The following is a 26216-nucleotide window of genomic DNA, read 5'->3' as shown; positions in this document are numbered from 1 at the left end:
GTGTTAGAACTTTGAACCATTAATGGATGTTCAAGGCACTTTAACATTAATATATAATTCCACATCTATATCACATTGATTCAACTAATCATTCTAGCAGCTCTTGCTCCAAAGAGATATACAGATAACAAAGAGACACAAGAAAAAGCATCTTTTATTGAACACAGAAACTTGGCCTGTACAGGGATCGAACCTGTGACCTTGGCGTTATTAGCACCACGCTCTAACCAACTGAGCTAACAGGCCGCCGTTCGTGCTGGGCTGGGGGACAAGCATATGAAGAATTGCTAATGTCAGTGAACCCCAGATAGTTTGAAAGCTTATTTTCAGCTCTTTACCCATAAGGTATATTTATATATTATCGACATGAAGAAACAAATATCACAAAAAAATCAATACAAATGAGATTTTCAATCTTAGTGTTAAAACTTAGAACCATTAATGTATTTTCCATGTGGTTTAGCAATAAATAACAGTTCATCATCTATATTAAATTAATTCATCTACTCATTCTATCAGCTCCTGCTCAAAGGAAATATAGAGATAAACATCAGACAGAAGAAAATGCTTGTAATAAATGAGAGATTTAGTTACTTAGTGTTAGAACTTACAACCATTAATGGATGTTCAAGGCACTTTAACATTAATATATAATTCCACATCTATATCAAATTGATTCAACTACTAGCAGCTCTTGCTCCAAAGAGATATACAGTTAACAAAGAGACACAAGAAAAAGCATCTTTTTTTTAACACAGAAACTTGGCCTGTACAGGGATCGAACCTGTGACCTTGGCGTTATTAGCACCACGCTCTAACCAACTGAGCTAACAGGCCGCCGTTCGTGCTGTGCTGGGGGACAAGCATATGCAGAACTGCTAATGTCAGTGAACCCCAGATAGATTGAAAGCTTATTTTCAGCTGTTTACCCATAAGGTATATTTATATATTATCGACATGAAGAAACAAATATCACAAAAAAATCAATACAAATGAGATTTTCATTCTTAGTGTTAAAACTTAGAACCATTAATGTATGTTCTATGTGGTTTAGCAATAAATAACAGTTCATCATCTATATTAAATTAATTCATCTACTCATTCTATCAGCTCCTGCTCAAAGGAAATATAGAGATAAACATCAGACAGAAGAAAATGCTTGTAATAAATGAGAGATTTAGTTACTTAGTGTTAGAACTTACAACCATTAATGGATGTTCAAGGCACTTTAACATTAATATATAATTCCACATCTATATCAAATTGATTCAACTAATGATTCTAGCAGCTCTTGCTCCAAAGAGATATACAGATAACAAAGAGACAGAAGAAAAAGCATCTTTTATTTAACACAGAAACTTGGCCTGTACAGGGATCGAACCTGTGACCTTGGCGTTATTAGCACCACGCTCTAACCAACTGAGCTAACAGGCCGCCGCTCGTGCTGGGCTGGGGAACAAGCATATGAAGAATTGCTAATGTCAGTGAACCCCAGATAGTTTGAAAGCTTATTTTCAGCTGTTTACCCATAAGGTATATTTATATATTATCGACATGAAGAAACAAATATCACAAAAAAATCAATACAAATGAGATTTTCAATCTTAGTGTTAAAACTTAGAACCATTAATGTATTTTCCATGTGGTTTAGCAATAAATAACAGTTCATAATCTATATTAAATTAATTCATCTTCTCATTCTATCAGCTTCTGCTCAAAGGAAATATAGATTTAAACAAGATACAGAAGAAAATGCATCTATTTCAACATTAAAGCAGCGTTAAGTGTTTGCTTGGAGAGTGGTAGAAAGTATGTTCTTGGCATTTTTAACTTCATGTTCTAACAGAATCAGATAATAGGCTTACTATATTTATAGCATACTACTGAAGAAATAACAGATGATGAAGTGCTACTGATTGTTAACCCGAGATAGATGGAAATCTTATATTCAGCTGTTTACATTCATGGTGTCTTTAAGCATTATCAAAAAATCAAAACTAGACTTTCCTAAATTACTTGTAATAAATGGGAGATTAATTACTTAGTGTTAGAACTTTGAACCATTAATGGATGTTCAAGGCACTTTAACATTAATATATAATTCCACATCTATATCAAATTGATTCAACTAATGATTCTAGCAGCTCTTGCTCCAAAGAGATATACAGATAACAAAGAGACAGAAGAAAAAGCATCTTTAATTTAACACAGAAACTTGGCCTGTACAGGGATCGAACCTGTGACCTTGGCGTTATTAGCACCACGCTCTAACCAACTGTGCTAACAGGCCGTTGTTCGTGCTGGGCTGGGGGACAAGCATATGAAGAATTGCGAATGTCAGTGAACCGCAGATAGTTTGAAAGCTTATTTTCAGCTGTTTACCCATAAGGTATATTTATATATTATCGACATGAAGAAACAAATATCACAAAAAAATCAATACAAATGAGATTTTCATTCTTAGTGTTAAAACTTAGAACCATTAATGTATGTTCTATGTGGTTTAGCAATAAATAACAGTTCATCATCTATATTAAATTAATTCATCTACTCATTCTATCAGCTCCTGCTCAAAGGAAATATAGAGATAAACATCAGACAGAAGAAAATGCTTGTAATAAATGAGAGATTTAGTTACTTAGTGTTAGAACTTACAACCATTAATGGATGTTCAAGGCACTTTAACATTAATATATAATTCCACATCTATATCAAATTGATTCAACTAATGATTCTAGCAGCTCTTGCTCCAAAGAGATATACAGTTAACAAAGAGACACAAGAAAAAGCATCTTTTTTTTAACACAGAAACTTGGCCTGTACAGGGATCGAACCTGTGACCTTGGCGTTATTAGCACCACGCTCTAACCAACTGAGCTAACAGGCCGCCGTTCGTGCTGGGCTGGGGGACAAGCATATGAAGAATTGCTAATGTCAGTGAACCCCAGATAGTTTGAAAGCTTATTTTCAGCTGTTTACCCATAAGGTATATTTATATATTATCGACATGAAGAAACAAATATCACAAAAAAATCAATACAAATGAGATTTTCATTCTTAGTGTTAAAACTTAGAACCATTAATGTATGTTCTATGTGGTTTAGCAATAAATAACAGTTCATCATCTATATTAAATTAATTCATCTACTCATTCTATCAGCTCCTGCTCAAAGGAAATATAGAGATAAACATCAGACAGAAGAAAATGCTTGTAATAAATGAGAGATTTAGTTACTTAGTGTTAGAACTTACAACCATTAATGGATGTTCAAGGCACTTTAACATTAATATATAATTCCACATCTATATCAAATTGATTCAACTAATGATTCTAGCAGCTCTTGCTCCAAAGAGATATACAGATAACAAAGAGACAGAAGAAAAAGCATCTTTTATTTAACACAGAAACTTGGCCTGTACAGGGATCGAACCTGTGACCTTGGCGTTATTAGCACCACGCTCTAACCAACTGAGCTAACAGGCCGCCGCTCGTGCTGGGCTGGGGGACAAGCATATGAAGAATTGCTAATGTCAGTGAACCTCAGATAGTTTGAAAGCTTATTTTCAGCTGTTTACCCATAAGGTATATTTATATATTATCGACATGAAGAAACAAATATCACAAAAAAATCAATACAAATGAGATTTTCAATCTTAGTGTTAAAACTTAGAACCATTAATGTATTTTCCATGTGGTTTAGCAATAAATAACAGTTCATAATCTATATTAAATTAATTCATCTACTCATTCTATCAGCTTCTGCTCAAAGGAAATATAGATTTAAACAAGATACAGAAGAAAATGCATCTATTTCAACATTAAAGCAGCGTTAAGTGTTTGCTTGGAGAGTGGTAGAAAGTATGTTCTTGGCATTTTTAACTTCATGTTCTAACAGAATCAGATAATAGGCTTACTATATTTATAGCATACTACTGAAGAAATAACAGATGATGAAGTGCTACTGATTGTTAACCCGAGATAGATGGAAATCTTATATTCAGCTGTTTACATTCATGGTGTCTTTAAGCATTATCAAAAAATCAAAACTAGACTTTCCTAAATTACTTGTAATAAATGGGAGATTAATTACTTAGTGTTAGAACTTTGAACCATTAATGGGTGTTCAAGGCACTTTAACATTAATATATAATTCCACATCTATATCAAATTGATTCAACTAATGATTCTAGCAGCTCTTGCTCCAAAGAGATATACAGATAACAAAGAGACAGAAGAAAAAGCATCTTTTATTTAACACAGAAACTTGGCCTGTACAGGGATCGAACCTGTGACCTTGGCGTTATTAGCACCACGCTCTAACCAACTGAGCTAACAGGCCGCTGTTTGTGCTGGGCTGGGGGACAAGCATATGAAGAATTGCGAATGTCAGTGAACCCCAGATAGTTTGAAAGCTTATTTTCAGCTGTTTACCCATAAGGTATATTTATATATTATCGACATGAAGAAACAAATATCACAAAAAAATCAATACAAATGAGATTTTCAATCTTAGTGTTAAAACTTAGAACCATTAATGTATTTTCCATGTGGTTTAGCAATAAATAACAGTTCATCATCTATATTAAATTAATTCATCTACTCATTCTATCAGCTCCTGCTCAAAGGAAATATAGAGATAAACATCAGACAGAAGAAAATGCTTGTAATAAATGAGAGATTTAGTTACTTAGTGTTAGAACTTTCAACCATTAATGGATGTTCAAGGCACTTTAACATTAATATATAATTCCACATCTATATCAAATTGATTCAACTACTAGCAGCTCTTGCTCCAAAGAGATATACAGTTAACAAAGAGACACAAGAAAAAGCATCTTTTTTTTAACACAGAAACTTGGCCTGTACAGGGATCGAACCTGTGACCTTGGCGTTATTAGCACCACGCTCTAACCAACTGAGCTAACAGGCTGCCGTTCGTTCTGTGCTGGGGGACAAGCATATGCAGAACTGCTAATGTCAGTGAACCCCAGATAGTTTGAAAGCTTATTTTCAGCTGTTTACCCATAAAGTATATTTATATATTATCGACATGAAGAAACAAATATCACAAAAAAATCAATACAAATGAGATTTTCATTCTTAGTGTTAAAACTTAGAACCATTAATGTATGTTCTATGTGGTTTAGCAATAAATAACAGTTCATCATCTATATTAAATTAATTCATCTACTCATTCTATCAGCTCCTGCTCAAAGGAAATATAGAGATAAACATCAGACAGAAGAAAATGCTTGTAATAAATGAGAGATTTAGTTACTTAGTGTTAGAACTTACAACCATTAATGGATGTTCAAGGCACTTTAACATTAATATATAATTCCACATCTATATCAAATTGATTCAACTAATGATTCTAGCAGCTCTTGCTCCAAAGAGATATACAGATAACAAAGAGACAGAAGAAAAAGCATCTTTTATTTAACACAGAAACTTGGCCTGTACAGGGATCGAACCTGTGACCTTGGCGTTATTAGCACCACGCTCTAACCAACTGTGCTAACAGGCCGTTGTTCGTGCTGGGCTGGGGGACAAGCATATGAAGAATTGCTAATGTCAGTGAACCGCAGATAGTTTGAAAGCTTATTTTCAGCTGTTTACCCATAAGGTATATTTATATATTATCGACATGAAGAAACAAATATCACAAAAAAATCAATACAAATGAGATTTTCATTCTTAGTGTTAAAACTTAGAACCATTAATGTATGTTCTATGTGGTTTAGCAATAAATAACAGTTCATCATCTATATTAAATTAATTCATCTACTCATTCTATCAGCTCCTGCTCAAAGGAAATTTAGAGCTAAACATCAGACAGAAGAAAATGCTTGTAATAAATGAGAGATTTAGTTACTTAGTGTTAGAACTTACAACCATTAATGGATGTTCAAGGCACTTTAACATTAAAATATAATTCCACATCTATATCAAATTGATTCAACTAATGATTCTAGCAGCTCTTGCTCCAAAGAGATATACAGTTAACAAAGAGACACAAGAAAAAGCATCTATTTTTTAACACAGAAACTTGGCCTGTACAGGGATCGAACCTGTGACCTTGGCGTTATTAGCACCACGCTCTAACCAACTGAGCTAACAGGCCGCTGTTTGTGCTGGGCTGGGGGACAAGCATATGAAGAATTGCTAATGTCAGTGAACCCCAGATAGTTTGAAAGCTTATTTTCAGCTGTTTACCCATAAGGTATATTTATATATTATCGACATGAAGAAACAAATATCACAAAAAAATCAATACAAATGAGATTTTCATTCTTAGTGTTAAAACTTAGAACCATTAATGTATGTTCTATGTGGTTTAGCAATAAATAACAGTTCATCATCTATATTAAATTAATTCATCTACTCATTCTATCAGCTCCTGCTCAAAGGAAATATAGAGATAAACATCAGACAGAAGAAAATGCTTGTAATAAATGAGAGATTTAGTTACTTAGTGTTAGAACTTACAACCATTAATGGATGTTCAAGGCACTTTAACATTAATATATAATTCCACATCTATATCAAATTGATTCAACTACTAGCAGCTCTTGCTCCAAAGAGATATACAGTTAACAAAGAGACACAAGAAAAAGCATCTTTTTTTTAACACAGAAACTTGGCCTGTACAGGGATGGAACCTGTGACCTTGGCGTTATTAGCACCACGCTCTAACCAACTGAGCTAACAGGCCGCCGTTCGTGCTGGGCTGGGGGACAAGCATATGCAGAACTGCTAATGTCAGTGAACCCCAGATAGATTGAAAGCTTATTTTCAGCTGTTTACCCATAAGGTATATTTATATATTATCGACATGAAGAAACAAATATCACAAAAAAATCAATACAAATGAGATTTTCATTCTTAGTGTTAAAACTTAGAACCATTAATGTATGTTCTATGTGGTTTAGCAATAAATAACAGTTCATCATCTATATTAAATTAATTCATCTACTCATTCTATCAGCTCCTGCTCAAAGGAAATATAGAGATAAACATCAGACAGAAGAAAATGCTTGTAATAAATGAGAGATTTAGTTACTTAGTGTTAGAACTTACAACCATTAATGGATGTTCAAGGCACTTTAACATTAATATATAATTCCACATCTATATCAAATTGATTCAACTAATGATTCTAGCAGCTCTTGCTCCAAAGAGATATACAGATAACAAAGAGACAGAAGAAAAAGCATCTTTTATTTAACACAGAAACTTGGCCTGTACAGGGATCGAACCTGTGACCTTGGCGTTATTAGCACCACGCTCTAACCAACTGAGCTAACAGGCCGCCGCTCGTGCTGGGCTGGGGGACAAGCATATGAAGAATTGCTAATGTCAGTGAACCCCAGATAGTTTGAAAGCTTATTTTCAGCTGTTTACCCATAAGGTATATTTATATATTATCGACATGAAGAAACAAATATCACAAAAAAATCAATACAAATGAGATTTTCAATCTTAGTGTTAAAACTTAGAACCATTAATGTATTTTCCATGTGGTTTAGCAATAAATAACAGTTCATAATCTATATTAAATTAATTCATCTACTCATTCTATCAGCTTCTGCTCAAAGGAAATATAGATTTAAACAAGATACAGAAGAAAATGCATCTATTTCAACATTAAAGCAGCGTTAAGTGTTTGCTTGGAGAGTGGTAGAAAGTATGTTCTTGGCATTTTTAACTTCATGTTCTAACAGAATCAGATAATAGGCTTACTATATTTATAGCATACTACTGAAGAAATAACAGATGATGAAGTGCTACTGATTGTTAACCCGAGATAGATGGAAATCTTATATTCAGCTGTTTACATTCATGGTGTCTTTAAGCATTATCAAAAAATCAAAACTAGACTTTCCTAAATTACTTGTAATAAATGGGAGATTAATTACTTAGTGTTAGAACTTTGAACCATTAATGGATGTTCAAGGCACTTTAACATTAATATATAATTCCACATCTATATCAAATTGATTCAACTAATGATTCTAGCAGCTCTTGCTCCAAAGAGATATACAGATAACAAAGAGACAGAAGAAAAAGCATCTTTTATTTAACACAGAAACTTGGCATGTACAGGGATCGAACCAGTGACCTTGGCGTTATTAGCACCACGCTCTAACCAACTGTGCTAACAGGCCGCCGTTCGTGCTGGGCTGGGGGACAAGCATATGAAGAATTGCTAATGTCAGTGAACCCCAGATAGTTTGAAAGCTTATTTTCAGCTGTTTACCCATAAGGTATATTTATATATTATCGACATGAAGAAACAAATATCACAAAAAAATCAATACAAATGAGATTTTCATTCTTAGTGTTAAAACTTAGAACCATTAATGTATGTTCTATGTGGTTTAGCAATAAATAACAGTTCATCATCTATATTAAATTAATTCATCTACTCATTCTATCAGCTCCTGCTCAAAGGAAATATAGAGCTAAACATCAGAAAGAAGAAAATGCTTGTAATAAATGAGAGATTTAGTTACTTAGTGTTAGAACTTACAACCATTAATGGATGTTCAAGGCACTTTAACATTAATATATAATTCCACATCTATATCAAATTGATTCAACTAATGATTCTAGCAGCTCTTGCTCCAAAGAGATATACAGTTAACAAAGAGACACAAGAAAAAGCATCTTTTTTTTAACACAGAAACTTGGCCTGTACAGGGATCGAACCTGTGAGCTTGGCGTTATTAGCACCACGCTCTAACCAACTGAGCTAACAGGCCGCTGTTTGTGCTGGGCTGGGGGACAAGCATATGAAGAATTGCTAATGTCAGTGAACCCCACATAGTTTGAAAGCTTATTTTCAGCTGTTTACCCATAAGGTATATTTATATATTATCGACATGAAGAAACAAATATCACAAAAAAATCAATACAAATGAGATTTTCATTCTTAGTGTTAAAACTTAGAACCATTAATGTATGTTCTATGTGGTTTAGCAATAAATAACAGTTCATCATCTATATTAAATTAATTCATCTACTCATTCTATCAGCTCCTGCTCAAAGGAAATATAGAGATAAACATCAGACAGAAGAAAATGCTTGTAATAAATGAGAGATTTAGTTACTTAGTGTTAGAAATTACAACCATTAATGGATGTTCAAGGCACTTTAACATTAATATATAATTCCACATCTATATCAAATTGATTCAACTAATGATTCTAGCAGCTCTTGCTCCAAAGAGATATACAGTTAACAAAGAGACACAAGAAAAAGCATCTTTTATTTAACACAGAAACTTGGCCTGTACAGGGATGGAACCTGTGACCTTGGCGTTATTAGCACCACGCTCTAACCAACTGAGCTAACAGGCCGCTGTTCGTGCTGGGCTGGGGGACAAGCATATGAAGAACTGCTAATGTCAGTGAACCCCAGATAGTTTGAAAGCTTATTTTCAGCTGTTTACCCATAAGGTATATTTATATATTATCGACATGAAGAAACAAATATCACAAAAAAATCAATACAAATGAGATTTTCATTCTTAGTGTTAAAACTTAGAACCATTAATGTATTTTCCATGTGGTTTAGCAATAAATAACAGTTCATCATCTATATTAAATTAATTCATCTACTCATTCTATCAGCTTCTGCTCAAAGGAAATATAGATTTAAACAAGATACAGAAGAAAATGCATTTATTTCAACATTAAAGCAGCGTTAAGTGTTTGCTTGGAGAGTGGTAGAAAGTATGTTCTTGGCATTTTTAACTTCATGTTCTAACAGAATCAGATAATAGGCTTACTATATTTATAGCATACTACTGAAGAAATAACAGATGATGAAGTGCTACTGATTGTTAACCCGAGATAGATGGAAATCTTATATTCAGCTGTTTACATTCATGGTGTCTTTAAGCATTATCAAAAAATCAAAACTAGACTTTCCTAAATTACTTGTAATAAATGGGAGATTAATTACTTAGTGTTAGAACTTTGAACCATTAATGGATGTTCAAGGCACTTTAACATTGATATATAATTCCACATCTATATCAAATTGATTCAACTAATCATTCTAGCAGCTCTTGCTCCAAAGAGATATACAGTTAACAAAGAGACACAAGAAAAAGCATCTTTTTTTTAACACAGAAACTTGGCCTGTACAGGGATCGAACCTGTGACCTTGGCGTTATTAGCACCACGCTCTAACCAACTGAGCTAACAGGCCGCTGTTTGTGCTGGGCTGGGGGACAAGCATATGAAGAATTGCCAATGTCAGTGAACCCCAGATAGTTTGAAAGCTTATTTTCAGCTGTTTACCCATAAGGTATATTTATATATTATCGACATGAAGAAACAAATATCACAAAAAAATCAATACAAATGAGATTTTCATTCTTAGTGTTAAAACTTAGAACCATTAATGTATGTTCTATGTGGTTTAGCAATAAATAACAGTTCATCATCTATATTAAATTAATTCATCTACTCATTCTATCAGCTCCTGCTCAAAGGAAATATAGAGATAAACATCAGACAGAAGAAAATGCTTGTAATAAATGAGAGATTTAGTTACTTAGTGTTAGAACTTACAACCATTAATGGATGTTCAAGGCACTTTAACATTAATATATAATTCCACATCTATATCAAATTGATTCAACTAATGATTCTAGCAGCTCTTGCTCCAAAGAGATATACAGTTATCAAAGAGACACAAGAAAAAGCATCTTTTTTTTAACACAGAAACTTGGCCTGTACAGGGATCGAACCTGTGACCTTGGCGTTATTAGCACCACGCTCTAACCAACTGAGCTAACAGGCCGCTGTTCGTGCTGGGCTGGGGGACAAGCATATGAAGAATGGCCAATGTCAGTGAACCCCAGATAGTTTGAAAGCTTATTTTCAGCTGTTTACCCATAAGGTATATGTATATATTATCGACATGAAGAAACAAATATCACAAAAAAATCAATACAAATGAGATTTTCATTCTTAGTGTTAAAACTTAGAACCATTAATGTATTTTCTATGTGGTTTAGCAATAAATAACAGTTTATCATCTATATTAAATTAATTCATCTACTCATTCTATCAGCTTCTGCTCAAAGGAAATATAGAGATAAACATCAGACAGAAGAAAATGCTTGTAATAAATGAGAGATTTAGTTACTTAGTGTTAGAACTTACAACCATTAATGGATGTTCAAGGCACTTTAACATTAATATATAATTCCACATCTATATCAAATTGATTCAACTAATGATTCTAGCAGCTCTTGCTCCAAAGAGATATACAGATAACAAAGAGACAGAAGAAAAAGCATCTTTTATTTAACACAGAAACTTGGCCTGTACAGGGATCGAACCTGTGACCTTGGCGTTATTAGCACCACGCTCTAACCAACTGAGCTAACAGGCCGCTGTTCGTGCTGGGCTGGGGGACAAGCATATGAAGAAGTGGTAATGTCAGTGAACCCCAGATAGTTTGAAAGCTTATTTTCAGCTGTTTACCCATAAGGTATATTTACATATTATCGACATGAAGAAACAAATACCACAAAAAAATCAATACAAATGAGATTTTCATTCTTAGTGTTAAAACTTAGAACCATTAATGTATTTTCCATGTGGTTTAGTAATAAATAACAGTTCATCATCTATATTAAATTAATTAATCTACTCATTCTATCAGCTTCTGCTCAAAGGAAATATAGATTTAAACAAGATACAGAAGAAAATGCATTTATTTCAACATTAAAGCAGCGTTAAGTGTTTGCTTGGAGAGTGGTAGAAAGTATGTTCTTGGCATTTTTAACTTCATGTTCTAACAGAATCAGATAATAGGCTTACTATTTTTATAGCATACTAGTGAAGAAATAACAGATGATGAAGTGCTACTGATTGTTAACCAGAGATAGATGGAAATCTTATATTCAGCTGTTTACATTCATGGTGTCTTTAAGCATTATCAAAAAATCAAAACTAGACTTTCCTAAATTACTTGTAATAAATGGGAGATGAATTACTTAGTGTTAGAACTTTGAACCATTAATGGATGTTCAAGGCACTTTAACATTAATATATAATTCCACATCTATATCACATTGATTCAACTAATCATTCTAGCAGCTCTTGCTCCAAAGAGATATACAGATAACAAAGAGACACAAGAAAAAGCATCTTTTATTGAACACAGAAACTTGGCCTGTACAGGGATCGAACCTGTGACCTTGGCGTTATTAGCACCACGCTCTAACCAACTGAGCTAACAGGCCGCCGTTCGTGCTGGGCTGGGGGACAAGCATATGAAGAATTGCTAATGTCAGTGAACCCCAGATAGTTTGAAAGCTTATTTTCAGCTCTTTACCCATAAGGTATATTTATATATTATCGACATGAAGAAACAAATATCACAAAAAAATCAATACAAATGAGATTTTCAATCTTAGTGTTAAAACTTAGAACCATTAATGTATTTTCCATGTGGTTTAGCAATAAATAACAGTTCATAATCTATATTAAATTAATTCATCTACTCATTCTATCAGCTTCTGCTCAAAGGAAATATAGATTTAAACAAGATACAGAAGAAAATGCATCTATTTCAACATTAAAGCAGCGTTAAGTGTTTGCTTGGAGAGTGGTAGAAAGTATGTTCTTGGCATTTTTAACTTCATGTTCTAACAGAATCAGATAATAGGCTTACTATTTTTATAGCATACTAGTGAAGAAATAACAGATGATGAAGTGCTACTGATTGTTAACCAGAGATAGATGGAAATCTTATATTCAGCTGTTTACATTCATGGTGTCTTTAAGCATTATCAAAAAATCAAAACTAGACTTTCCTAAATTACTTGTAATAAATGGGAGATTAATTACTTAGTGTTAGAACTTTGAACCATTAATGGATGTTCAAGGCACTTTAACATTAATATATAATTCCACATCTATATCACATTGATTCAACTAATCATTCTAGCAGCTCTTGCTCCAAAGAGATATACAGATAACAAAGAGACACAAGAAAAAGCATCTTTTATTGAACACAGAAACTTGGCCTGTACAGGGATCGAACCTGTGACCTTGGCGTTATTAGCACCACGCTCTAACCAACTGAGCTAACAGGCCGCCGTTCGTGCTGGGCTGGGGGACAAGCATATGAAGAATTGCTAATGTCAGTGAACCCCAGATAGTTTGAAAGCTTATTTTCAGCTGTTTACCCATAAGGTATATTTATATATTATCGACATGAAGAAACAAATATCACAAAAAAATCAATACAAATGAGATTTTCAATCTTAGTGTTAAAACTTAGAACCATTAATGTATTTTCCATGTGGTTTAGCAATAAATAACAGTTCATCATCTATATTAAATTAATTCATCTACTCATTCTATCAGCTCCTGCTCAAAGGAAATATAGAGATAAACATCAGACAGAAGAACATGCTTGTAATAAATGAGAGATTTAGTTACTTAGTGTTAGAACTTACAACCATTAATGGATGTTCAAGGCACTTTAACATTAATATATAATTCCACATCTATATCAAATTGATTCAACTACTAGCAGCTCTTGCTCCAAAGAGATATACAGTTAACAAAGAGACACAAGAAAAAGCATCTTTTTTTTAACACAGAGACTTGGCCTGTACAGGGATCGAACCTGTGACCTTGGCGTTATTAGCACCACGCTCTAACCAACTGAGCTAACAGGCCGCCGTTCGTGCTGTGCTGGGGGACAAGCATATGCAGAACTGCTAATGTCAGTGAACCCCAGATAGTTTGAAAGCTTATTTTCAGCTGTTTACCCATAAGGTATATTTATATATTATCGACATGAAGAAACAAATATCACAAAAAAATCAATACAAATGAGATTTTCATTCTTAGTGTTAAAACTTAGAACCATTAATGTATGTTCTATGTGGTTTAGCAATAAATAACAGTTCATCATCTATATTAAATTAATTCATCTACTTATTCTATCAGCTCCTGCTCAAAGGAAATATAGAGATAAACATCAGACAGAAGAAAATGCTTGGAATAAATGAGAGATTTAGTTACTTAGTGTTAGAACTTACAACCATTAATGGATGTTCAAGGCACTTTAACATTAATATATAATTCCACATCTATATCAAATTGATTCAACTAATGATTCTAGCAGCTCTTGCTCCAAAGAGATATACAGATAACAAAGAGACAGAAGAAAAAGCATCTTTTTTTTAACACAGAAACTTGGCCTGTACAGGGATCGAACCTGTGACCTTGGCGTTATTAGCACCACGCTCTAACCAACTGAGCTAACAGGCCGCTGTTTGTGCTGGGCTGGGGGACAAGCATATGAAGAATTGCCAATGTCAGTGAACCCCAGATAGTTTGAAAGCTTATTTTCAGCTGTTTACCCATAAGGTATATTTATATATTATCGACATGAAGAAACAAATATCACAAAAAAATCAATACAAATGAGATTTTCATTCTTAGTGTTAAAACTTAGAACCATTAATGTATGTTCTATGTGGTTTAGCAATAAATAACAGTTCATCATCTATATTAAATTAATTCATCTACTCATTCTATCAGCTCCTGCTCAAAGGAAATATAGAGATAAACATCAGACAGAAGAAAATGCTTGTAATAAATGAGAGATTTAGTTACTTAGTGTTAGAACTTACAACCATTAATGGATGTTCAAGGCACTTTAACATTAATATATAATTCCACATCTATATCAAATTGATTCAACTAATGATTCTAGCAGCTCTTGCTCCAAAGAGATATACAGTTATCAAAGAGACACAAGAAAAAGCATCTTTTTTTTAACCCAGAAACTTGGCCTGTACAGGGATCGAACCTGTGACCTTGGCGTTATTAGCACCACGCTCTAACCAACTGAGCTAACAGGCCGCTGTTCGTGCTGGGCTGGGGGACAAGCATATGAAGAATTGCCAATGTCAGTGAACCCCAGATAGTTTGAAAGCTTATTTTCAGCTGTTTACCCATAAGGTATATGTATATATTATCGACATGAAGAAACAAATATCACAAAAAAATCAATACAAATGAGATTTTCATTCTTAGTGTTAAAACTTAGAACCATTAATGTATGTTCTATGTGGTTTAGCAATAAATAACAGTTCATCATCTATATTAAATTAATTCATCTACTCATTCTATCAGCTCCTGCTCAAAGGAAATATAGAGATAAACATCAGACAGAAGAAAATGCTTGTAATAAATGAGAGATTTAGTTACTTAGTGTTAGAACTTACAACCATTAATGGATGTTCAAGGCACTTTAACATTAATATATAATTCCACATCTATATCAAATTGATTCAACTACTAGCAGCTCTTGCTCCAAAGAGATATACAGTTAACAAAGAGACACAAGAAAAAGCATCTTTTTTTTAACACAGAAACTTGGCCTGTACAGGGATGGAACCTGTGACCTTGGCGTTATTAGCACCACGCTCTAACCAACTGAGCTAACAGGCCGCCGTTCGTGCTGGGCTGGGGGACAAGCATATGCAGAACTGCTAATGTCAGTGAACCCCAGATAGATTGAAAGCTTATTTTCAGCTGTTTACCCATAAGGTATATTTATATATTATCGACATGAAGAAACAAATATCACAAAAAAATCAATACAAATGAGATTTTCATTCTTAGTGTTAAAACTTAGAACCATTAATGTATGTTCTATGTGGTTTAGCAATAAATAACAGTTCATCATCTATATTAAATTAATTCATCTACTCATTCTATCAGCTCCTGCTCAAAGGAAATATAGAGATAAACATCAGACAGAAGAAAATGCTTGTAATAAATGAGAGATTTAGTTACTTAGTGTTAGAACTTACAACCATTAATGGATGTTCAAGGCAGTTTAACATTAATATATAATTCCACATCTATATCAAATTGATTCAACTAATGATTCTAGCAGCTCTTGCTCCAAAGAGATATACAGATAACAAAGAGACAGAAGAAAAAGCATCTTTTATTTAACACAGAAACTTGGCCTGTACAGGGATCGAACCTGTGACCTTGGCGTTATTAGCACCACGCTCTAACCAACTGAGCTAACAGGCCGCCGCTCGTGCTGGGCTGGGGGACAAGCATATGAAGAATTGCTAATGTCAGTGAACCCCAGATAGTTTGAAAGCTTATTTTCAGCTGTTTACCCATAAGGTATATTTATATATTATCGACATGAAGAAACAAATATCACAAAAAAATCAATACAAATGAGATTTTCAATCTTAGTGTTAAAACTTAGAACCATTAATGTATTTTCCATGTGGTTTAGCAATAAATAACAGTTCATAATCTATATTAAATTAATTCATCTACTCATTCTATCAGCTTCTGCTCAAAGGAAATATAGATTTAAACAAGATACAGAAGAAAATGCATCTATTTCAACATTAAAGCAGCGTTAAGTGTTTGCTTGGAGAGTGGTAGAAAGTATGTTCTTGGCATTTTTAACTTCATGTTCTAACAGAATCAGATAATAGGCTTACTATATTTATAGCATACTACTGAAGAAATAACAGATGATGAAGTGCTACTGATTGTTAACCCGAGATAGATGGAAATCTTATATTCAGCTGTTTACATTCATGGTGTCTTTAAGCATTATCAAAAAATCAAAACTAGACTTTCCTAAATTACTTGTAATAAATGGGAGATTAATTACTTAGTGTTAGAACTTTGAACCATTAATGGATGTTCAAGGCACTTTAACATTAATATATAATTCCACATCTATATCAAATTGATTCAACTAATGATTCTAGCAGCTCTTGCTCCAAAGAGATATACAGATAACAAAGAGACAGAAGAAAAAGCATCTTTTATTTAACACAGAAACTTGGCATGTACAGGGATCGAACCAGTGACCTTGGCGTTATTAGCACCACGCTCTAACCAACTGTGCTAACAGGCCGCCGTTTGTGCTGGGCTGGGGGACAAGCATATGAAGAATTGCTAATGTCAGTGAACCCCAGATAGTTTGAAAGCTTATTTTCAGCTGTTTACCCATAAGGTATATTTATATATTATCGACATGAAGAAACAAATATCACAAAAAAATCAATACAAATGAGATTTTCATTCTTAGTGTTAAAACTTAGAACCATTAATGTATGTTCTATGTGGTTTAGCAATAAATAACAGTTCATCATCTATATTAAATTAATTCATCTACTCATTCTATCAGCTCCTGCTCAAAGGAAATATAGAGCTAAACATCAGAAAGAAGAAAATGCTTGTAATAAATGAGAGATTTAGTTACTTAGTGTTAGAACTTACAACCATTAATGGATGTTCAAGGCACTTTAACATTAATATATAATTCCACATCTATATCAAATTGATTCAACTAATGATTCTAGCAGCTCTTGCTCCAAAGAGATATACAGTTAACAAAGAGACACAAGAAAAAGCATCTTTTTTTTAACACAGAAACTTGGCCTGTACAGGGATCGAACCTGTGAGCTTGGTGTTATTAGCACCACGCTCTAACCAACTGAGCTAACAGGCCGCTGTTTGTGCTGGGCTGGGGGACAAGCATATGAAGAATTGCTAATGTCAGTGAACCCCAGATAGTTTGAAAGCTTATTTTCAGCTGTTTACCCATAAGGTATATTTATATATTATCGACATGAAGAAACAAATATCACAAAAAAATCAATACAAATGAGATTTTCATTCTTAGTGTTAAAACTTAGAACCATTAATGTATGTTCTATGTGGTTTAGCAATAAATAACAGTTCATCATCTATATTAAATTAATTCATCTACTCATTCTATCAGCTCCTGCTCAAAGGAAATATAGAGATAAACATCAGACAGAAGAAAATGCTTGTAATAAATGAGAGATTTAGTTACTTAGTGTTAGAACTTACAACCATTAATGGATGTTCAAGGCACTTTAACATTAATATATAATTCCACATCTATATCAAATTGATTCAACTAATGATTCTAGCAGCTCTTGCTCCAAAGAGATATACAGTTAACAAAGAGACACAAGAAAAAGCATCTTTTATTTAACACAGAAACTTGGCCTGTACAGGGATCGAACCTGTGACCTTGGCGTTATTAGCACCACGCTCTAACCAACTGAGCTAACAGGCCGCTGTTCGTGCTGGGCTGGGGGACAAGCATATGAAGAACTGCTAATGTCAGTGAACCCCAGATAGTTTGAAAGCTTATTTTCAGCTGTTTACCCATAAGGTATATTTATATATTATCGACATGAAGAAACAAATATCACAAAAAAATCAATACAAATGAGATTTTCATTCTTAGTGTTAAAACTTAGAACCATTAATGTATTTTCCATGTGGTTTAGTAATAAATAACAGTTCATCATCTATATTAAATTAATTCATCTACTCATTCTATCAGCTTCTGCTCAAAGGAAATATAGATTTAAACAAGATACAGAAGAAAATGCATTTATTTCAACATTAAAGCAGCGTTAAGTGTTTGCTTGGAGAGTGGTAGAAAGTATGTTCTTGGCATTTTTAACTTCATGTTCTAACAGAATCAGATAATAGGCTTACTATTTTTATAGCATACTAGTGAAGAAATAACAGATGATGAAGTGCTACTGATTGTTAACCAGAGATAGATGGAAATCTTATATTCAGCTGTTTACATTCATGGTGTCTTTAAGCATTATCAAAAAATCAAAACTAGACTTTCCTAAATTACTTGTAATAAATGGGAGATTAATTACTTAGTGTTAGAACTTTGAACCATTAATGGGTGTTCAAGGCACTTTAACATTAATATATAATTCCACATCTATATCAAATTGATTCAACTAATGATTCTAGCAGCTCTTGCTCCAAAGAGATATACAGATAACAAAGAGACAGAAGAAAAAGCATCTTTTATTTAACACAGAAACTTGGCCTGTACAGGGATCGAACCTGTGACCTTGGCGTTATTAGCACCACGCTCTAACCAACTGAGCTAACAGGCCGCTGTTTGTGCTGGGCTGGGGGACAAGCATATGAAGAATTGCGAATGTCAGTGAACCCCAGATAGTTTGAAAGCTTATTTTCAGCTGTTTACCCATAAGGTATATTTATATATTATCGACATGAAGAAACAAATATCACAAAAAAATCAATACAAATGAGATTTTCAATCTTAGTGTTAAAACTTAGAACCATTAATGTATTTTCCATGTGGTTTAGCAATAAATAACAGTTCATCATCTATATTAAATTAATTCATCTACTCATTCTATCAGCTCCTGCTCAAAGGAAATATAGAGATAAACATCAGACAGAAGAAAATGCTTGTAATAAATGAGAGATTTAGTTACTTAGTGTTAGAACTTTCAACCATTAATGGATGTTCAAGGCACTTTAACATTAATATATAATTCCACATCTATATCAAATTGATTCAACTACTAGCAGCTCTTGCTCCAAAGAGATATACAGTTAACAAAGAGACACAAGAAAAAGCATCTTTTTTTTAACACAGAAACTTGGCCTGTACAGGGATCGAACCTGTGACCTTGGCGTTATTAGCACCACGCTCTAACCAACTGAGCTAACAGGCTGCCGTTCGTTCTGTGCTGGGGGACAAGCATATGCAGAACTGCTAATGTCAGTGAACCCCAGATAGTTTGAAAGCTTATTTTCAGCTGTTTACCCATAAAGTATATTTATATATTATCGACATGAAGAAACAAATATCACAAAAAAATCAATACAAATGAGATTTTCATTCTTAGTGTTAAAACTTAGAACCATTAATGTATGTTCTATGTGGTTTAGCAATAAATAACAGTTCATCATCTATATTAAATTAATTCATCTACTCATTCTATCAGCTCCTGCTCAAAGGAAATATAGAGATAAACATCAGACAGAAGAAAATGCTTGTAATAAATGAGAGATTTAGTTACTTAGTGTTAGAACTTACAACCATTAATGGATGTTCAAGGCACTTTAACATTAATATATAATTCCACATCTATATCAAATTGATTCAACTAATGATTCTAGCAGCTCTTGCTCCAAAGAGATATACAGATAACAAAGAGACAGAAGAAAAAGCATCTTTTATTTAACACAGAAACTTGGCCTGTACAGGGATCGAACCTGTGACCTTGGCGTTATTAGCACCACGCTCTAACCAACTGTGCTAACAGGCCGTTGTTCGTGCTGGGCTGGGGGACAAGCATATGAAGAATTGCTAATGTCAGTGAACCGCAGATAGTTTGAAAGCTTATTTTCAGCTGTTTACCCATAAGGTATATTTATATATTATCGACATGAAGAAACAAATATCACAAAAAAATCAATACAAATGAGATTTTCATTCTTAGTGTTAAAACTTAGAACCATTAATGTATGTTCTATGTGGTTTAGCAATAAATAACAGTTCATCATCTATATTAAATTAATTCATCTACTCATTCTATCAGCTCCTGCTCAAAGGAAATATAGAGCTAAACATCAGACAGAAGAAAATGCTTGTAATAAATGAGAGATTTAGTTACTTAGTGTTAGAACTTACAACCATTAATGGATGTTCAAGGCACTTTAACATTAATATATAATTCCACATCTATATCAAATTGATTCAACTAATGATTCTAGCAGCTCTTGCTCCAAAGAGATATACAGTTAACAAAGAGACACAAGAAAAAGCATCTATTTTTTAACACAGAAACTTGGCCTGTACAGGGATCGAACCTGTGACCTTGGCGTTATTAGCACCACGCTCTAACCAACTGAGCTAACAGGCCGCTGTTTGTGCTGGGCTGGGGGACAAGCATATGAAGAATTGCTAATGTCAGTGAACCCCAGATAGTTTGAAAGCTTATTTTCAGCTGTTTACCCATAAGGTATATTTATATATTATCGACATGAAGAAACAAATATCACAAAAAAATCAATACAAATGAGATTTTCATTCTTAGTGTTAAAACTTAGAACCATTAATGTATGTTCTATGTGGTTTAGCAATAAATAACAGTTCATCATCTATATTAAATTAATTCATCTACTCATTCTATCAGCTCCTGCTCAAAGGAAATATAGAGATAAACATCAGACAGAAGAAAATGCTTGTAATAAATGAGAGATTTAGTTACTTAGTGTTAGAACTTACAACCATTAATGGATGTTCAAGGCACTTTAACATTAATATATAATTCCACATCTATATCAAATTGATTCAACTACTAGCAGCTCTTGCTCCAAAGAGATATACAGTTAACAAAGAGACACAAGAAAAAGCATCTTTTTTTTAACACAGAAACTTGGCCTGTACAGGGATGGAACCTGTGACCTTGGCGTTATTAGCACCACGCTCTAACCAACTGAGCTAACAGGCCGCCGTTCGTGCTGGGCTGGGGGACAAGCATATGCAGAACTGCTAATGTCAGTGAACCCCAGATAGATTGAAAGCTTATTTTCAGCTGTTTACCCATAAGGTATATTTATATATTATCGACATGAAGAAACAAATATCACAAAAAAATCAATACAAATGAGATTTTCATTCTTAGTGTTAAAACTTAGAACCATTAATGTATGTTCTATGTGGTTTAGCAATAAATAACAGTTCATCATCTATATTAAATTAATTCATCTACTCATTCTATCAGCTCCTGCTCAAAGGAAATATAGAGATAAACATCAGACAGAAGAAAATGCTTGTAATAAATGAGAGATTTAGTTACTTAGTGTTAGAACTTACAACCATTAATGGATGTTCAAGGCACTTTAACATTAATATATAATTCCACATCTATATCAAATTGATTCAACTAATGATTCTAGCAGCTCTTGCTCCAAAGAGATATACAGATAACAAAGAGACAGAAGAAAAAGCATCTTTTATTTAACACAGAAACTTGGCCTGTACAGGGATCGAACCTGTGACCTTGGCGTTATTAGCACCACGCTCTAACCAACTGAGCTAACAGGCCGCCGCTCGTGCTGGGCTGGGGGACAAGCATATGAAGAATTGCTAATGTCAGTGAACCCCAGATAGTTTGAAAGCTTATTTTCAGCTGTTTACCCATAAGGTATATTTATATATTATCGACATGAAGAAACAAATATCACAAAAAAATCAATACAAATGAGATTTTCAATCTTAGTGTTAAAACTTAGAACCATTAATGTATTTTCCATGTGGTTTAGCAATAAATAACAGTTCATAATCTATATTAAATTAATTCATCTACTCATTCTATCAGCTTCTGCTCAAAGGAAATATAGATTTAAACAAGATACAGAAGAAAATGCATCTATTTCAACATTAAAGCAGCGTTAAGTGTTTGCTTGGAGAGTGGTAGAAAGTATGTTCTTGGCATTTTTAACTTCATGTTCTAACAGAATCAGATAATAGGCTTACTATATTTATAGCATACTACTGAAGAAATAACAGATGATGAAGTGCTACTGATTGTTAACCCGAGATAGATGGAAATCTTATATTCAGCTGTTTACATTCATGGTGTCTTTAAGCATTATCAAAAAATCAAAACTAGACTTTCCTAAATTACTTGTAATAAATGGGAGATTAATTACTTAGTGTTAGAACTTTGAACCATTAATGGATGTTCAAGGCACTTTAACATTAATATATAATTCCACATCTATATCAAATTGATTCAACTAATGATTCTAGCAGCTCTTGCTCCAAAGAGATATACAGATAACAAAGAGACAGAAGAAAAAGCATCTTTTATTTAACACAGAAACTTGGCATGTACAGGGATCGAACCAGTGACCTTGGCGTTATTAGCACCACGCTCTAACCAACTGTGCTAACAGGCCGCCGTTCGTGCTGGGCTGGGGGACAAGCATATGAAGAATTGCTAATGTCAGTGAACCCCAGATAGTTTGAAAGCTTATTTTCAGCTGTTTACCCATAAGGTATATTTATATATTATCGACATGAAGAAACAAATATCACAAAAAAATCAATACAAATGAGATTTTCATTCTTAGTGTTAAAACTTAGAACCATTAATGTATGTTCTATGTGGTTTAGCAATAAATAACAGTTCATCATCTATATTAAATTAATTCATCTACTCATTCTATCAGCTCCTGCTCAAAGGAAATATAGAGCTAAACATCAGAAAGAAGAAAATGCTTGTAATAAATGAGAGATTTAGTTACTTAGTGTTAGAACTTACAACCATTAATGGATGTTCAAGGCACTTTAACATTAATATATAATTCCACATCTATATCAAATTGATTCAACTAATGATTCTAGCAGCTCTTGCTCCAAAGAGATATACAGTTAACAAAGAGACACAAGAAAAAGCATCTTTTTTTTAACACAGAAACTTGGCCTGTACAGGGATCGAACCTGTGAGCTTGGCGTTATTAGCACCACGCTCTAACCAACTGAGCTAACAGGCCGCTGTTTGTGCTGGGCTGGGGGACAAGCATATGAAGAATTGCTAATGTCAGTGAACCCCAGATAGTTTGAAAGCTTATTTTCAGCTGTTTACCCATAAGGTATATTTATATATTATCGACATGAAGAAACAAATATCACAAAAAAATCAATACAAATGAGATTTTCATTCTTAGTGTTAAAACTTAGAACCATTAATGTATGTTCTATGTGGTTTAGCAATAAATAACAGTTCATCATCTATATTAAATTAATTCATCTACTCATTCTATCAGCTCCTGCTCAAAGGAAATATAGAGATAAACATCAGACAGAAGAAAATGCTTGTAATAAATGAGAGATTTAGTTACTTAGTGTTAGAACTTACAACCATTAATGGATGTTCAAGGCACTTTAACATTAATATATAATTCCACATCTATATCAAATTGATTCAACTAATGATTCTAGCAGCTCTTGCTCCAAAGAGATATACAGTTAACAAAGAGACACAAGAAAAAGCATCTTTTATTTAACACAGAAACTTGGCCTGTACAGGGATCGAACCTGTGACCTTGGCGTTATTAGCACCACGCTCTAACCAACTGAGCTAACAGGCCGCTGTTCGTGCTGGGCTGGGGGACAAGCATATGAAGAACTGCTAATGTCAGTGAACCCCAGATAGTTTGAAAGCTTATTTTCAGCTGTTTACCCATAAGGTATATTTATATATTATCGACATGAAGAAACAAATATCACAAAAAAATCAATACAAATGAGATTTTCATTCTTAGTGTTAAAACTTAGAACCATTAATGTATTTTCCATGTGGTTTAGTAATAAATAACAGTTCATCATCTATATTAAATTAATTCATCTACTCATTCTATCAGCTTCTGCTCAAAGGAAATATAGATTTAAACAAGATACAGAAGAAAATGCATTTATTTCAACATTAAAGCAGCGTTAAGTGTTTGCTTGGAGAGTGGTAGAAAGTATGTTCTTGGCATTTTTAACTTCATGTTCTAACAGAATCAGATAATAGGCTTACTATTTTTATAGCATACTAGTGAAGAAATAACAGATGATGAAGTGCTACTGATTGTTAACCAGAGATAGATGGAAATCTTATATTCAGCTGTTTACATTCATGGTGTCTTTAAGCATTATCAAAAAATCAAAACTAGACTTTCCTAAATTACTTGTAATAAATGGGAGATTAATTACTTAGTGTTAGAACTTTGAACCATTAATGGGTGTTCAAGGCACTTTAACATTAATATATAATTCCACATCTATATCAAATTGATTCAACTAATGATTCTAGCAGCTCTTGCTCCAAAGAGATATACAGATAACAAAGAGACAGAAGAAAAAGCATCTTTTATTTAACACAGAAACTTGGCCTGTACAGGGATCGAACCTGTGACCTTGGCGTTATTAGCACCACGCTCTAACCAACTGAGCTAACAGGCCGCTGTTTGTGCTGGGCTGGGGGACAAGCATATGAAGAATTGCGAATGTCAGTGAACCCCAGATAGTTTGAAAGCTTATTTTCAGCTGTTTACCCATAAGGTATATTTATATATTATCGACATGAAGAAACAAATATCACAAAAAAATCAATACAAATGAGATTTTCAATCTTAGTGTTAAAACTTAGAACCATTAATGTATTTTCCATGTGGTTTAGCAATAAATAACAGTTCATCATCTATATTAAATTAATTCATCTACTCATTCTATCAGCTCCTGCTCAAAGGAAATATAGAGATAAACATCAGACAGAAGAAAATGCTTGTAATAAATGAGAGATTTAGTTACTTAGTGTTAGAACTTTCAACCATTAATGGATGTTCAAGGCACTTTAACATTAATATATAATTCCACATCTATATCAAATTGATTCAACTACTAGCAGCTCTTGCTCCAAAGAGATATACAGTTAACAAAGAGACACAAGAAAAAGCATCTTTTTTTTAACACAGAAACTTGGCCTGTACAGGGATCGAACCTGTGACCTTGGCGTTATTAGCACCACGCTCTAACCAACTGAGCTAACAGGCTGCCGTTCGTTCTGTGCTGGGGGACAAGCATATGCAGAACTGCTAATGTCAGTGAACCCCAGATAGTTTGAAAGCTTATTTTCAGCTGTTTACCCATAAAGTATATTTATATATTATCGACATGAAGAAACAAATATCACAAAAAAATCAATACAAATGAGATTTTCATTCTTAGTGTTAAAACTTAGAACCATTAATGTATGTTCTATGTGGTTTAGCAATAAATAACAGTTCATCATCTATATTAAATTAATTCATCTACTCATTCTATCAGCTCCTGCTCAAAGGAAATATAGAGATAAACATCAGACAGAAGAAAATGCTTGTAATAAATGAGAGATTTAGTTACTTAGTGTTAGAACTTACAACCATTAATGGATGTTCAAGGCACTTTAACATTAATATATAATTCCACATCTATATCAAATTGATTCAACTAATGATTCTAGCAGCTCTTGCTCCAAAGAGATATACAGATAACAAAGAGACAGAAGAAAAAGCATCTTTTATTTAACACAGAAACTTGGCCTGTACAGGGATCGAACCTGTGACCTTGGCGTTATTAGCACCACGCTCTAACCAACTGTGCTAACAGGCCGTTGTTCGTGCTGGGCTGGGGGACAAGCATATGAAGAATTGCTAATGTCAGTGAACCGCAGATAGTTTGAAAGCTTATTTTCAGCTGTTTACCCATAAGGTATATTTATATATTATCGACATGAAGAAACAAATATCACAAAAAA

General features: G+C 33.5%; 23 non-coding genes across 23 annotated transcripts; all 23 read right to left on the bottom strand.

The window, feature by feature from the left end:
* Positions 1–172: 172 nt before the first annotated feature.
* Positions 173–246, bottom strand: TRNAI-AAU (transfer RNA isoleucine (anticodon AAU)). The gene has a single exon. It is a non-coding gene; the product is annotated as a tRNA-Ile (tRNA).
* Positions 247–763: 517 nt separating this feature from the next.
* On the bottom strand, positions 764–837 carry TRNAI-AAU (transfer RNA isoleucine (anticodon AAU)). The gene has a single exon. It is a non-coding gene; the product is annotated as a tRNA-Ile (tRNA).
* Positions 838–1360: 523 nt separating this feature from the next.
* TRNAI-AAU (transfer RNA isoleucine (anticodon AAU)) lies at positions 1361–1434 on the bottom strand. Its single transcript has one exon. It is a non-coding gene; the product is annotated as a tRNA-Ile (tRNA).
* Positions 1435–2813: 1379 nt separating this feature from the next.
* TRNAI-AAU (transfer RNA isoleucine (anticodon AAU)) lies at positions 2814–2887 on the bottom strand. The gene has a single exon. It is a non-coding gene; the product is annotated as a tRNA-Ile (tRNA).
* Positions 2888–3410: 523 nt separating this feature from the next.
* Positions 3411–3484, bottom strand: TRNAI-AAU (transfer RNA isoleucine (anticodon AAU)). The gene has a single exon. It is a non-coding gene; the product is annotated as a tRNA-Ile (tRNA).
* A 782-nt stretch (positions 3485–4266) lies between these two features.
* On the bottom strand, positions 4267–4340 carry TRNAI-AAU (transfer RNA isoleucine (anticodon AAU)). The gene has a single exon. It is a non-coding gene; the product is annotated as a tRNA-Ile (tRNA).
* A 1711-nt stretch (positions 4341–6051) lies between these two features.
* On the bottom strand, positions 6052–6125 carry TRNAI-AAU (transfer RNA isoleucine (anticodon AAU)). The gene has a single exon. It is a non-coding gene; the product is annotated as a tRNA-Ile (tRNA).
* Positions 6126–7239: 1114 nt separating this feature from the next.
* On the bottom strand, positions 7240–7313 carry TRNAI-AAU (transfer RNA isoleucine (anticodon AAU)). The gene has a single exon. It is a non-coding gene; the product is annotated as a tRNA-Ile (tRNA).
* Positions 7314–10145: 2832 nt separating this feature from the next.
* Positions 10146–10219, bottom strand: TRNAI-AAU (transfer RNA isoleucine (anticodon AAU)). Its single transcript has one exon. It is a non-coding gene; the product is annotated as a tRNA-Ile (tRNA).
* A 523-nt stretch (positions 10220–10742) lies between these two features.
* On the bottom strand, positions 10743–10816 carry TRNAI-AAU (transfer RNA isoleucine (anticodon AAU)). The gene has a single exon. It is a non-coding gene; the product is annotated as a tRNA-Ile (tRNA).
* A 523-nt stretch (positions 10817–11339) lies between these two features.
* TRNAI-AAU (transfer RNA isoleucine (anticodon AAU)) lies at positions 11340–11413 on the bottom strand. The gene has a single exon. It is a non-coding gene; the product is annotated as a tRNA-Ile (tRNA).
* A 782-nt stretch (positions 11414–12195) lies between these two features.
* TRNAI-AAU (transfer RNA isoleucine (anticodon AAU)) lies at positions 12196–12269 on the bottom strand. Its single transcript has one exon. It is a non-coding gene; the product is annotated as a tRNA-Ile (tRNA).
* Positions 12270–13051: 782 nt separating this feature from the next.
* Positions 13052–13125, bottom strand: TRNAI-AAU (transfer RNA isoleucine (anticodon AAU)). The gene has a single exon. It is a non-coding gene; the product is annotated as a tRNA-Ile (tRNA).
* A 517-nt stretch (positions 13126–13642) lies between these two features.
* Positions 13643–13716, bottom strand: TRNAI-AAU (transfer RNA isoleucine (anticodon AAU)). Its single transcript has one exon. It is a non-coding gene; the product is annotated as a tRNA-Ile (tRNA).
* Positions 13717–14239: 523 nt separating this feature from the next.
* On the bottom strand, positions 14240–14313 carry TRNAI-AAU (transfer RNA isoleucine (anticodon AAU)). Its single transcript has one exon. It is a non-coding gene; the product is annotated as a tRNA-Ile (tRNA).
* Positions 14314–14836: 523 nt separating this feature from the next.
* Positions 14837–14910, bottom strand: TRNAI-AAU (transfer RNA isoleucine (anticodon AAU)). The gene has a single exon. It is a non-coding gene; the product is annotated as a tRNA-Ile (tRNA).
* A 1114-nt stretch (positions 14911–16024) lies between these two features.
* On the bottom strand, positions 16025–16098 carry TRNAI-AAU (transfer RNA isoleucine (anticodon AAU)). The gene has a single exon. It is a non-coding gene; the product is annotated as a tRNA-Ile (tRNA).
* Positions 16099–18074: 1976 nt separating this feature from the next.
* On the bottom strand, positions 18075–18148 carry TRNAI-AAU (transfer RNA isoleucine (anticodon AAU)). The gene has a single exon. It is a non-coding gene; the product is annotated as a tRNA-Ile (tRNA).
* Positions 18149–18930: 782 nt separating this feature from the next.
* Positions 18931–19004, bottom strand: TRNAI-AAU (transfer RNA isoleucine (anticodon AAU)). The gene has a single exon. It is a non-coding gene; the product is annotated as a tRNA-Ile (tRNA).
* A 1711-nt stretch (positions 19005–20715) lies between these two features.
* Positions 20716–20789, bottom strand: TRNAI-AAU (transfer RNA isoleucine (anticodon AAU)). The gene has a single exon. It is a non-coding gene; the product is annotated as a tRNA-Ile (tRNA).
* A 1114-nt stretch (positions 20790–21903) lies between these two features.
* On the bottom strand, positions 21904–21977 carry TRNAI-AAU (transfer RNA isoleucine (anticodon AAU)). Its single transcript has one exon. It is a non-coding gene; the product is annotated as a tRNA-Ile (tRNA).
* Positions 21978–23953: 1976 nt separating this feature from the next.
* On the bottom strand, positions 23954–24027 carry TRNAI-AAU (transfer RNA isoleucine (anticodon AAU)). Its single transcript has one exon. It is a non-coding gene; the product is annotated as a tRNA-Ile (tRNA).
* A 782-nt stretch (positions 24028–24809) lies between these two features.
* Positions 24810–24883, bottom strand: TRNAI-AAU (transfer RNA isoleucine (anticodon AAU)). The gene has a single exon. It is a non-coding gene; the product is annotated as a tRNA-Ile (tRNA).
* Positions 24884–26216: the final 1333 nt, after the last annotated feature.

The sequence above is a fragment of the Triturus cristatus genome, unplaced genomic scaffold (assembly GCF_964204655.1).
Source record: "Triturus cristatus unplaced genomic scaffold, aTriCri1.1 SCAFFOLD_638, whole genome shotgun sequence".
Taxonomy (NCBI): Eukaryota; Metazoa; Chordata; class Amphibia; order Caudata; family Salamandridae; genus Triturus; species Triturus cristatus.
This window is presented reverse-complemented; position numbering and strand designations above follow the sequence as displayed.